This window comes from Leiobunum rupestre, chromosome 6 (assembly GCF_980474605.1).
Source record: "Leiobunum rupestre chromosome 6, qqLeiRupe1.1.hap1, whole genome shotgun sequence".
NCBI lineage: Eukaryota > Metazoa > Arthropoda > Arachnida > Opiliones > Sclerosomatidae > Leiobunum > Leiobunum rupestre.
The window spans coordinates 22,654,386-22,668,431 of NC_143389.1; positions in this window are offsets into that span (position 1 = coordinate 22,654,386).

Genomic DNA, 14,046 nt, shown 5'->3' on the forward strand with positions numbered 1-14,046 from the left:
TGGGTCAGTCACGTTTAGAGAGGGTGGAGACGTATGTCTATCTTGGGGTCACCATCGATTCCAACTTGACCTGGCGCGCCCAAATCGATTCCCTTCATGCGTCCTCCATGAAACGTTTGAATTTACTGAGATGTGTTTCCTCTACCTATTGGGGAGCCTCTAGACGTGCTCTGAAGGTATTATATACACAATTCATCCGGTCCCGACTAGATTACTCTTGTGTGATATACAATACGGCGGCTAAAACACACCTTGACAAGTTAGACAGAGTCCAAAATGCAGCGCTTAGGGCAATTCTTGGAGTCCCAAAGTCTACCCGAATAGAAATGATGGAGGCGGAAGCTGCCGTTATGCCACTTTCCCTCCGAAGAGATCTACTTGGTGTACAATACCTAACATTAGGGGCTGCTTCTGATGCTCCGACTTATTATAGGGTGCAAGCCCAAACTAGTCTGGCAGCATTGCAGCCACATGAAGGAAAATGGCTATCGCATAAAACCCCTCCACTTCTAAAATACTGGAGGCACCTAGAGCAACTTAATATTGATTGGTATCTTACTTTGGAACAGGACGCTTTTATTTCTCTGATCCCTCCTTGGCAGCCAGTAAAAGCTACAATCAATTGTAATTGGTTAAGGCTCTCAAAGAGAAACCTGTCAGATGTAGAACTTTATCAGATGTTTTTCTCAGAACTAGACAAAATTCAGGCTACTCGCACAATTATATATACCGATGGTTCAGTCAGGGAGGATCTTGGTTGCGCGGGTGCGGGTTTTTGTATCCCGGAACATGAGATTGAGAATCGGTCATTGGTGGATCCGGGTCATCCCATCACTACGGTGGAAATGTTTGCAATAAATCAGGCATTACGTTACGCTCATACTCACAGCCTTGGAGATATTATTGTCTGTTCAGACTCCAAATCTGCTCTCTCCATGTTCTCCAGCTTCAGTTTGGACTTCCAAGTCTTGACCTTTAGAACATTATGCGACAATTATCAGGGCAGCATCACTTTGTTATGGTGTCCTGCTCACGTGGGAGTGCCGGGAAATGTGGTGGCAGACCAATGTGCTGATGTTTCTCTCGTTTCTAATCCCCCCTTTATCAGTGGGTTTCTTCCAAATTCGAAAAATTGCCTGAAAACTAGATGTTTGCAGTTAGTGTCAAACAACTGGACCACAGCGTGGCACCTCTTTCTAAAAAGTACGGATAGAGTTTGTTACAAACCAGTTCCATCGCGTGACATATTGTCAGCCTTGATGCTTCCCCGATGGAAGGACTCTCTCCTGGCCAGACTGAACTGTGATCGCTTACCTACCAATGAAAGACTATTCCTTATCAACTTAAAACAGTCGAATGCTTGTACTAGTTGTAACACTCAGGAGGTCCAGACAGTGGAGCATATTCTGTTCTCCTGTGTTCGTGGTCAACCAGTTAGGCCGAGACTTTTTCATGCCCTAAACACAGGCAGATATGATACAAATCTACAAGGGGTGAAAACCGCGGTCCAAAACGGAGACATGGCAATCATTTCTGATATCTGTGCTATTTTCCGCGCGGCCAGTATTTTTTAAAGCGCAAGTAGAATACAAAGCAGAGATAAATAGTCATTTTTTTTGTTAAAAACACAACGGAAAAAAAAGGAAAAAAGAAAACAGTAGAAAGGACTGCCAACTTTTATCTTTCTGTATATATATTTTTCTTTTTCTTTTGTTTTTTAGTATCTGTATCAGGGTGTGTATGGTGCGAAGACCTAGTTGTCATGTGCACCAAAATAAAGTTTATTATTTTTGAAAAAAAGTTACCAAAACATTCGTCTGCTAGATAGTTTTTCGAACGTTAACGGTTTTTAGCTTAGGCCACGTCGAAGAAATTTGCCCGAAAACTATATAATTTAAAAGAAAGTTGCAATGAATGTTAAGTTTTAAATTTAATTATTTGGAAATATTATTGCTTTGACAACTGTCGTAGCGATTCTAGGTGCCATAAAAATATAATTTTTTATCCAGTTCCTAAACCAAACACGTGGTCATAGTTCACATTTTCCCCACTAGATGGCTCCGTTGTAGTTATGTCCAAGGCTTTGAGCAGTCTCTCCCGTGGCCCCCCGAATTCTTCTCCAGGTACACTTGAATCCTCCTAGGTCGAACCACCTCAGTAACGAAGCGAAAGGCAGTCTGTGCCGCGGGTCGCTTTTTCCTCGCCGCCCCTCCTTTGGCTTCATGACAGACTATGCAAAACATTCCTGAAAGCTCGGACGTACGACGACCAACGTACCAAGCGCTCCTTATAATATAGATAGCGAAATTATTCTATTTAGTCTAACCATGGTCTAACGCGTTTTTCGAATGGCTTTTCGTTGTGCATGTTTTACGCTATCCACTAGATGGCGACACTATCTCCAAGAGCGCATAAATTATTCGGTACCCGTGGCGGTTTATTCGAATTATTCTTAAATTACTTGAACGTAGACTTCATATAAAAATATTTCAACGAAAAATAATAAATGTAATATTTTTACGGTTATAATTAAGTGATTCGCAGCATTTTAGTTACGTAAGAAATTTCTATCCATAGAAGAAATATAATTTTTAAGTGACGATTTATAGTTCTGTGGTGTTTTTGATAATCAAGTGTTTATAAACATTTTGCTGTGAAAAACCCAAAAGACAATTTTCACCCATATCTTTCTTTGAAACTTATTCTATCGCGTTTTGGCTTCTTTTGTTTCCCGTTTTATTCTACCGGTTAATCTCGTTTAGTCTACCCTTTTTCTCATTATTAATTATAATTTTCTATTTATAAATCCCTTTCCAAAGCTAACTTTTCTTCAAAATGCTAATAAATAATGAATAAAAAGTCTTAATTGATAAAAAACAAAAAATAACAGATTTAATATGGACTAAATGTCCACCCCGATCCGGGACCTCGTTTTTGGCCGCCCCGATCACGGCGTCCGCTGCGCCCATCCCGGCGACCTCCTCGGTTTCCAATTGGTCCACCTCTCAGAACCAAGTGTTGTGTCTGTAATAATGAAGATTAAGATTAGACGAACCTTCAGTCAATTTTAAATAGAAGCGAGAGTCTATAATTATTCTTAATAATAACTGGACTCTGGAAACGTTGGTTGCCATTTGTTGGAGAGCCACATCCAACGATGGTCGAAAGAGGTAGACGTCCATTGGGGGATATTCGGCCACTAATAGGGCCTGTTGTGCCGCTTGGGACACAGCGGGCCTCCAATACTTAAATTCAATATAATAATTCGGCGCCTTTGCACCACTAAGGCGCTTTGTTCTTTTAGACCCTTTTAACTTCGACCCCGAAATCTCCACATTCTACAAGCTTGAAGCATTTTCGTTAAATTTTATAGCATTTCCCTCTCTCTGGCTCTTTTTCGTTACAAACATCTTACGTTTAAAGGAATCAAGAAATTTCCAATACTATCACAACAATTACAGACATATTTCAAATCTTTTTAAAGTAATAGATAAACCAAACATCAATTCAAATTAGGAAAAACTAAGCAGTATCATTAATGGTAAATTTAACATAAATTCTGAACGACCATTTAGTCAACTGCGCTGTAATATTTTTGATTAGCAGCCCATACTCATTGCTCTGCGCTTTGCGGCTCTGCGCTTTGCGGCTCGGCGCTTGGCGCTTTGCGGCTCGGCGCTTGGCGCTTTGCGGCTCGGCGCTTGGCGCTTTGCGGCTCGGCGCTTGGCGCTTTGCGGCTCGGCGCTTGGCGCTTTGCGGCTCGGCGCTTGGCGCTTTGCGGCTCGGCGCTTGGCGCTTTGCGGCTCGGCGCTTGGCGCTTTGCGGCTCGGCGCTTGGCGCTTTGCGGCTCGGCGCTTGGCGCTTTGCGGCTCGGCGCTTGGCGCTTTGCGGCTCGGCGCTTGGCGCTTTGCGGCTCGGCGCTTGGCGCTTTGCGGCTCTGTGCTTGGCGCTTTGCGGCTCTGTGCTTGGCGCTTTGCGGCTCTGTGCTTTGCGGCTTTGCACTAATAATAACAATGATCTAAGAGGGGTTGTAGTCCGCCGTTCCGGACGTTACCAAAATGAATATCTGAGGGGTTACCCGATATGGAAATTTAAGTCCTTATTGCAGACTCGCAAATCGTGCGATGTCAAAAATTAAAATTTTGTATCTCAGATTTTCCTTGGTTCAGGAAATTGTTCCCTTAGAAAAAATAATAATGAAAATAATAAGTGATTCACGTAAATACTCTTTAATATTAAATCGAAACTGTGGCGTAGGTGGGAAAAATGAGTTCGTTTCAGAGTATCAAGACCATATTAAGGTGAACAGAGAAAATACACGCTGCACCCCGTTCATTTCGTGATTCCTGGAAGAAAAACCACTCCCCATAGCTTTCCACGGCTAAGGGGGTGGTTTGTCACAATTTACATACTGGTGCACTGTGCTAGAGAAACCTACGCGAAAAAGTAGATAAGTCCATAATTAAAAGGGATAATATAGCTAAATCCTTAACAAATTTGAAGAAAATTAAAAACTTACTAATAACTCGTACCGATAGGTCTTCGAGCAACGCGAAACTCGGATCAAATAGATCTTCGAGTAATAAACTAAAGTAAAAATAAATTTTAGGTGGGGTGGCGGAGTGGTTAGCACTTTCGCTTCGCAGCAAGAGGAGCCGGGTTCGATCCCAGCTTGTGGCACTGGGTGAAAACTCGGAACAACTCCTTCTGCGTAGAGTTTGCAAGTTCTCTCCCCACTTGTTTAAGGGGTTTTCCCCCGAGATCTTCGGTTTCCCCTTCCATAAAAACTTGTTGAGGTTAACGGTAATAGTTAGTGTAGGGAGCTGTTGGCTCGAACGCGTGGCATGCAGGGCTTGTCACCACCCTCCTACGCATTATAACCCGGCCACCTGAATTAAAGGCTTCAAAAGTCGCTCGATGACTTCGGCCTAAGGTGGTGCCTTGGGTATTAGCCTAGCTGATTATTATTATTATAAATTACATAAAGCTGGTTTAAAATGAATAAATGTTCTCTCTTTTGTAAGAAGTACACTGATAATGTTATTCGTTGGGAACATGTACCTTTGCAGGCTCCTTCACCAGAAAAATATAATATATCTTATTATAGTGCTCTTATTTGGAGTGCTTGTTCTTTTAATGAATGATTGACATTGGCATTAAAATTTTACTTTGACACCGTTGTAATATTTGAAGTGTGTTAGTATCCGAAGGTTTTAATGGTTAGACGGTTTGACCGATTAGTAGTGAGGCCTATATTTGAATTCATATTTTTTTGTAATGAAGCTTATCAAGTTGAAATATATAGTTCCTAGTTAATGGATAAGGTGACTGATATAGTGTTGTAATAGGTTTCTATTTATGGTCAATTTGCTCTCAGTTTGCTCTCGCTTAGTACGCTAATTATTTTTAGGATAGGGTGATTGAGATATTGTTCTTCACGAAGAGGGTGGTTTGGAAAAGAGCTCCCTTTCGTAAAAATTCCTCTTAGGCTGCTATACTGTGCTTATTAAGTTCATTGATTAAAAACTTTCAAATTCAACTTTAATACGCAAGATGTACTTAAGGGGGATTGTGGGTACTCAAATATACGTGGCATCTAGTTTTTATTTGACAACGAAGTTCATAACTACGACCAAAGCAAAGATGTGAATACATTTGGTATATCATTCAGCAGTTAACAGCCAATTTCGGGTTACACTTTTGATCGGACTCAATGTATAAAGTTGGTAGTGGGGTTTAGGTCAGGTGAATAGATTTCACTCCAGCATATATGTAAAATAATTTTTCATAAGTATTCCATGAAGGTATATCCTTTACTGAAACTTTGTTCGTGTAAAGTGATGTAAATTACGTCATTTACATTTACAACTTCTTACGAATTTGAATCACTTGCGAATTTTGAAAACGTCCGGAATTTCTCGCGCGTTAATGATTAATGGTGATTTACCGTTAATTATTTTGGGAAAGGCGTGGTTACAAATGAATTCTAGAAAATACTAAGTGATTTATGAATTATTTCTAAAAAATATTTGATTATCCGTGATAACCGGGATTTCTGGAAATCAGGTAATCAATTTGATAGAATTTGTACACCTGATTTCTCGCTTAACCGACCAGAAAAAACGTTTTTCGTTATAAAGAAATTTAAATGTGAAAGTAGGTCAATGATCGTTTTGACTTTACATTGCTCTAAGTTTAGGTTATACCTAACCACGGCCAACTTTGATCATGCGCTGTTCGTACTACAGCGGCCAACACATTCGTCGAAATTCCGCGAGCAAGGATTTCCCCCCTATAAACTGTACTATAACGTTTAGGAGTTCAGCGCCACGCTCGGTTTTTATATTGGCTTCAATGTAAAAATTATTCTAAAAATAATAATCCGCTAGAGGCGCTTACGTCATACACATCTTTTGTTCATAGGTTAACACAGAAACGTCAACGAATGAGATGGCCGCTGTAGCGCGAGAGATCAAAGTTGGCCGTGACCTAACTGATAATACAAAATTGAAAATCGGACGTTATTTTTAGTGGTCAGGTTTCCAATAATTTTGCGCCAAAAATCTTCACTCTTTGTTTAGAGTTGTTATAGCTCAGTTCTTCGATCGGCTGTATTAAAATTTTGGACTAAAGATTAGGCCAAAATTTTTGGACTTCTTGATCTGTAAGTTTACTTTGTTATTCTGAAGAATTAATTTTAGTTTTAATTTAGTTGATTTCCCATAGATTTTTGTGGAAACTATATATTCTGATACTGTTGAATAATTTTAATCCTACACTAGTTAATAGTCCTAATTGTGTGGTTTGCACAAACGTAAGACTAAAATATACAATCTAATTCTGGGCGTTACAGGTTTTGTGACTAATCCCAGTTAACCAGTCCTAATTGCGTGGTTTGTGCATAATTTGGACAAATAATACCATCTAATTCTGGGCGTTACAGGTTTTGTGACTAATCCCAGTTAACCAGTCCTAATTGCGTGGCTTACGCATAATTTGGTCAAATACAATATAATTCTGGTAGTTACGGGTTTCGAAACCATAATACCAGTTAGGTCCTAGTTGCGTGATTTACGCCAACATTGGACTGAATAAAAACATTTGAGCGTTACATAATTTGTAACAGATATCTTAACAAACCTTTTAATAAATAAAGAAAACATGTCTGAAACTCATAATTCTGATACGAGTTCTGACAAAGATGAACGTGATTCATCGCGGAATAATTCAAATTTTGACTATTCTGATAATAATGCTTTTGATTCAGAAAGCCAATTTTTTAATTTAGAAAATGAAGAGAAGGATATTTCGATAATTAAAAATGAATCCGAAGACGAAAGCGGTTTAATTAGTACCGATGATATTATTTTGAATAACAACAATAATTCCGTTGTTGAAGACGATAATAGCCATGCCGATGCCGGGACTAATAGTAAAAGAGACAAAAGTGTGGTGCCTTATATGACCAACGTGTCCAAACTAACCAATAAAAAAGCCCACGAGATTTTAACCGCGATGAAAGAGAATACCTTTGAGGGAGGTATTTATTCCCTTCATTGTTCTAATATTAAGGGCGGAGACGTCTACGTTGTCTCAACGACGGATCCGTCAAAACGAGAAGACATACTTTGTGATAAGATGAAGTGGAAAAGATCTGGAACCTTTAAATTAAAAGATGAGCCTTTGATTAAACTTTACCATTTAATAAAAATTGGTCCGAAGGATGAAGACTATTCTTCAATATTCAAGAGACAGATATTCACTTTGCAAAATCCTCCAGGCGTATTTACCGCAGTTATTCACTACATTGGCGACGAAACTGCTTGGGTTCCCAGGGCACGTGGCAATTGTCGCCAAGATAAGATACGACACGACTACGTCCGCACTGTTCCCTCGACATTGCAAAATGTGAAAGATAACGTCTCAAAATCGTCCGCTAGAACTTACAAGAACGTTCAAATTGCAGCTGAAAGGGACTTGACGAACATTAAAAACGAAGCAGTCCACGACGATATTGCCGCGTTGCGACCGATGGTTAATGTTCGAAATCGCAAACAAGTTCGAAACGCTAAATACCTAATCGATCGGAAGAAAAAGATCCGTAACGACCCTATGGTGGCGGTGATAATATTAAAAAGGACGGTATTTAGCGATTTCATTCGTCAGATTTATTTTACGAACGATTTAACTATCGTATTTGGCCACCCCGAAGCCGTGACGTTAGCCAATCGTCGACTAGAGATTTCAAATGACGAGGAAGAAACGGAACAGGCTATTTATTGCGATACTACCTTTAAATTGGGTAACTTTTTCGTAACCATCGTTGTTATGATTAACACGATGCTCGTCGAACATTCCATTGTCCCGATTTTTTTTCTGATACACCAAGTCAAGTCTTTGGAAGTCCACGAGTGCTTTTGGCGCGATTACGTGGCGAAAGAACTGAAATTGGACGAATTTGGATCGAACTGCCCCATTGTTTCGGATAGAGAAACGGCTATCACCCACTCCATAATGGGCGCTTCTCAAATGGGTAAAACTAATTTAATTTTTTGCCACTAGCACTTGAAGAAATACGTCGAGCGGTGGCTAGATCAAGCAAAAACCACGATAAATAATAAGAAGATTCTCCTCGATCATTTTTGCGCGTTACTAGAATGCGAAACGCAAAAGGACTGATGAAAAATACGGAGAATATTATCCGACTTGGCCAGCGGATATTCGTGAAATTTAACGCCACCGACGAATAACCCCAGTGAGAGCTATAACAGCAAAATAAAACGCGCCTTCGAAGGGGAACAGAAACAGATCGACGACGCCATTATGGTTTTAGAAGATTTACAGAGCATCGATTTAAACGACTACGATCGCGCCGTCGATGGCCAAGGAGAATACCACTTGAAGCCGGAGTTTGAAGGTAACGAAAAGTTAAACTTGAAACTCAATATCTCCCTGGCGAACAGAAGCGAAATAGTCGAAGCGGCCAGAATGGGTGTGGTACCGAATTCTTCGGATCCCATAAAAGAGAGAAACACGGGTAGATGGTCCCAGAAATTGTTGGCTTCAGTTTGTCTGAGACAAAATTTAGTCACACTCGTTACCAATCCGATGGTTTATGTGGTCAGAGATCCCAGTAAGAACGAATACCACGTTGTTAACCCCAGTAACAAGAAAAAGTCTTGTAGTTGCAATTTCGGCAACAGCCGCTGCTTTCACGTGTTGGCTGTAGAAATGATTCGAAATAAAAGCGAATTTTCCGAAAAGATTCCGGACGTTCCGTCTCTCACGGCAATAACGAGAAAGAAAGGTTCCGGGAAAAATAACTTTAAGAATACCAAACCGGACGGAAAACGAAGGTTCGAGGACATCGATTCTTACGTAGCGTCACAAGACTCCATCGTTGGCACATGAAGTCATCAGTGGACGCCTTTGAAGGACTTCGAATCTAACGACCGGAGTGATGGTTTATTGGCGCCATTGTCCATTCCCAATAGAAGAAAACTAACTTTTAACGCGCCAATTAAAAGAAAGTCGTCTACGCCAATTGGAAAGGCAAAAATTAGTGGACGGCCTAAAACTGATGGAACCGACAAGTCAAAAAAGAAAGATACCCGATGAGGGAAAATGCGTCCGTGAAGACGTAAGACCAGCGAAGCGCTCGAGTAAGACTAACTCAGCTAGCGATATGGACGATGTGGGAGAGTTAAACCTTAACGATCATTGGGTTGGTTCTCCGGTATGTCGCCAAAGTCTTGAAAGTGAATACTCGTTGGCCGCGAGTTAAGAAAGTAACTTCGGGAATGTAGAACGATTCCTTGAAGACGAAAAGGGTGACCAAGAATATATCTTTGTCCTAATACGATAAATACTTTCGGAGGATCTCATTGGTTGCTTGGTATTATTGTTAAAAACGAGAAAGCAATTGCCATTTTGAACTCGCTCCCACTGATAATCTTCAGTTACCGGAGAACGAAGGAAAACGGGATATATGGATTCATTGATGTCGCCATACCCTTGAGAAAATAGCCAAATGCGCTTTTCCCGATCACACGGGTAATTGAAAATACCCGTATCCTACTCAAGTCCCTATCCAACCGAACGGTTACGATTGCGGAAAATACGTTGTGGCCAATCTCTATTGCGTATTAAATGACGGCGTGTACCCAAACACTTTACGCCCAAAATATAGCTACGTTGATAGCGAAAAGGGAAGAAATTGGCTTCCTCACATGATGCTATTGACGACTGAAAATATTCCGCTTGTATCTGGACGTAGCGAGAAAAAGATCGATCCCAGTTTAAAAAATAAACCTATCATTTTGGCTATTGAGAACGAGGATCGTTAAAAGGTTGTCTTAAATATGATTAGCGCTGTCGGATTCAATTTAGAACGCGTAACGGAGATACGAAGCGCCAAATTAAACATTTGGAATCAGATATTCGAGACGCTTTCGCGTCTGAGGGAAAGCATTATTGCCTCAAGATTTATTAGATATCTTGGAAAATCGTAATCACAGAGATTTCTTGTGGGCCTAAGAACAATATAACCATTGGTATAATACCGGAAGTCGATGGCCCGTGGTATCTAATCCAACGGGCAAAGAATTACTGCAATTAAGCCCAATCCAAACTGATGATGAGAAATCGTTAAAAACAATAAGCATGGGTTACAGAGTATTTTCAGCCTTCGTAAACATCAAATAGTGTTGAAAGACCGAATTAATCTCCACATCGAAAATGAGCGGAGAAAAAATCCCCAACTCTCACGGATCCAAGCTTTCACGTTATTAGATCTAACAACCAATGAAATGGAGGAGCTTAGGTTCTTCGATGTGAATGTCAAAGATTTGATTGATAGCGGAAAAGAGAAAGTTGATCTAATCGAGAAATGCTCCAACACGGAAATAGCTCAAGGCCATTCTATAAAGAATATTGAAAGCGCGCCACTCGTAGTAACGGAGAGAATCGAAGCTTCAGTAGGAAAAGAAATGACGATAGAAGTAATAAAGAACTTCGATGGTCGTCTGGAAAACGTTCCCTTTGAAACAGTTTCCAAAACCAATCACGAAAGCGAAACGTTTAAATGCTTGAAAGACGGAGCGTGGATATCTTCGATTATGATAAACTTATCAATGCCAGTCCTAATTCGAAAGCTCAAAAAGACGGATAACGTCTTGCCATTATTTACAACCTTGTACGAAAACGTTTACAACGAGCTTTTCGTAGATCAGAGTTCTTCCAATTTCCTCCAGCGTGTAGCCGGTTACCTTCGTATTAACCAAGGCTTTAATAAATATATAATTCCCCCCGTAATTCCAGACAAACCATTCGAGAAACAGATGCATATGTTACTGGGACTCGTCCATTTCAAAAGCAAGAAGATTTACATTCTAGACCCATTGGGCGACTATTCTCCTACGGATTTGCACTTCCGAACCCTTCGTACGATAGTACACATGTGTTATCAGACTGCGAATTTACCATTTGAGCCGGAAGAATGGAAGTGCATTAAGAGTACAGATTGCAAGAAGCATCCTAATGGATACGACTGCGCTTTATACGGACAACTCTACCTTTAGAGAGTAGTATCGCTCTGTAGCTTTGGGCTATGGCCGCCATTTTGAGGGCAGTTTTTATCTATAGGAAAAAGCATGGGTGACGTCGACATACGTCACGCCGATATTACTATTGCATCCCAACGGGCCAAAAAACCCGAAACCTAAAGATAAGTAGCTCGCAAGGTCGCAAATGGTTGTATTTGTTGGCAAACGAATACAGTAACAAAAAAGACTACGCCAATAAGACGCGATCGTTATCAAAGAGTAAATGTCTACCCGATGTCGAGTCGATTAGAAAAGGCTCAAACTTGATATGTGCTCCGTAGTACAAATACACAGGCATGGGACACTTGCGAATTAGATGCGACATGTACCGGTAGTTTTCCCGATCGCCAAGTGTTCCGCGTTTCTTGTCGTAGATGGTTTCACGTTAAGTGCGAAGGTTTAAAAGAATATGAAATTTTCAAAACGTTTTACGTTTGCAAGAAATGCCAAAAATTTATAGAATAGCCCAAGAGAAAGTAAGATCGAATGTTTTTATAAAAAAACATTCAAACCTATATTTTCAGGAAAATGTTCCTCGAATATAAATTCGCCATAAAATTGATTCATCGCCAATAAGGCCAAACTACTAAAGCTTCAAGTTTCCCCTTTAAAGTGACCAAATGGAAACTTGGTTCCCCAGCGTCAAAAAATATTTAGCGTCGTCCATAAAATTTAAACGCCACTAAAGATATGGCACAAATAATATCCGGCCAGGATACCACGTTAAAATGTGAGAATGTATGTATATATGAATGAATGAATGAATATTTGAATGTTTCTAGTATTCTGGTATAATGGTCTTTTAAACATTTGATATTATTTAGCGTGGTACTGTCCAAATTAATAAAGACGGCGTTCTGAATAGATTATTTTCTCAGAATGATACCATATTATACTAAACGTAAGCTAAAACCAATGGATTTTGGGACAAAAATTCGCCACCGTAAAAGTAAAATTTTCATGGATAGCAATATTAAGAATTATGAAGCCGTCAACATTAGAGTGTTTTTTAGGCATTTTTTGGATTTAAAATAAAATGTCTATTAGAACATTCTTATTTAGATGGTGAAAACTACAAATCAGTCCCCGAACTTTACATATCCGCCCCCGCACGTTCAAGACCCCACGTTTTTGATATTAGGACAAAGTTTTATTAATTGGTATCTTTTAATCAAAGGAAAATCTTTGATCTCTAATATTCCATTTTGTTTCCGCTTTATCTTACCACAAAGTATGTCGTCTTATTTTAACGCATCTCCGCCCTCAATATTAGAACAATTAAGATAGTAAATAACTCCATCCAAAATATTATTTTTTTACAGCGCTTAAAATTAGAGACGCCGGAAAGGATATTTCCTTCATTAACATCATCTTCGTCTCCATGACTGATGTTGTCAGATAAACTTCGTTCGTCGCCGGATTTTTCAGATTGACATTCTGTATCAACATTTTAATATTCAAAAACGTCAAAATTAAAATTATTCTGCCCTGCAATTTGCTCAACTTTAGTAGAACTAGAATCAATTATTTGCGTTTCGGAGTCAGTAATACTTAGGCCCCTTTCAGACATGTTTTACTTTTTATTGACCAAATACAAAAGTTCGTAATATTTTATTGCACTTTACCGTGTTTACGATATTTTCATATGACCTTCATCTACATTTTCGCCTATTTTCTCACGCAGGGAACGCTTAGTCATAAAGTTTCAGCTGCCAAGTTATTTTTAATGTCGCGAATTTTTATTTCCAACTGCTTTGATTTTCTACTGTTTAAAGCGCCCTTATTAAATGGGATAAACCGCGCTATTTACGTCGCTTAAGTTTTTTCCTTAAGTTCCGTTTTGGTTGTTCGGTTAAATACGGCGTTTTAAAAATATTTGAAAAAAGCTCAATTAATTATAAGTTTTATTAATTTAGAGTTTATTTGTGGGTTTCAAAAAAATTTTGCCTCTTTAATTAGCACAAACGGATCCGTGTGGCTTTTGTGGGTTTCACAAAATTACAGCCTCTATAACTAGCACGAACTTATCCGTGAGGCTTTTATGGGTTTCACAAAATTACAGCCTCTATACCTAAAAGTTCATCAGAGAGGTTTTTAGGTTTCTCTAAATAATAGCCCTTATAATTTGAAAATGGTATTCAGAAAGAAGCCAAAAGATTACTGTACGATAACAGTAAAAGATATTGATTTTACCGTGACTATAATCTTGGAACGAGACTTTGAGAGTCGTGACCAGAAACAATTGAAAAGTCTAATTTTTTTGGAACAATATTGCTAAGGAGTTGAATGTTTTTAAAAACGCGATAAAACAAGCCGGACGAAGATACTATAATCGTTATATGAAAGACGAGGCTTCTTTGGGAGATACATCTGAGGTTGGATTACGTTCTCAAATATAAAATGCAATAGTACCGCGTAAGGTGGATATTTCAAGCAGTATAAA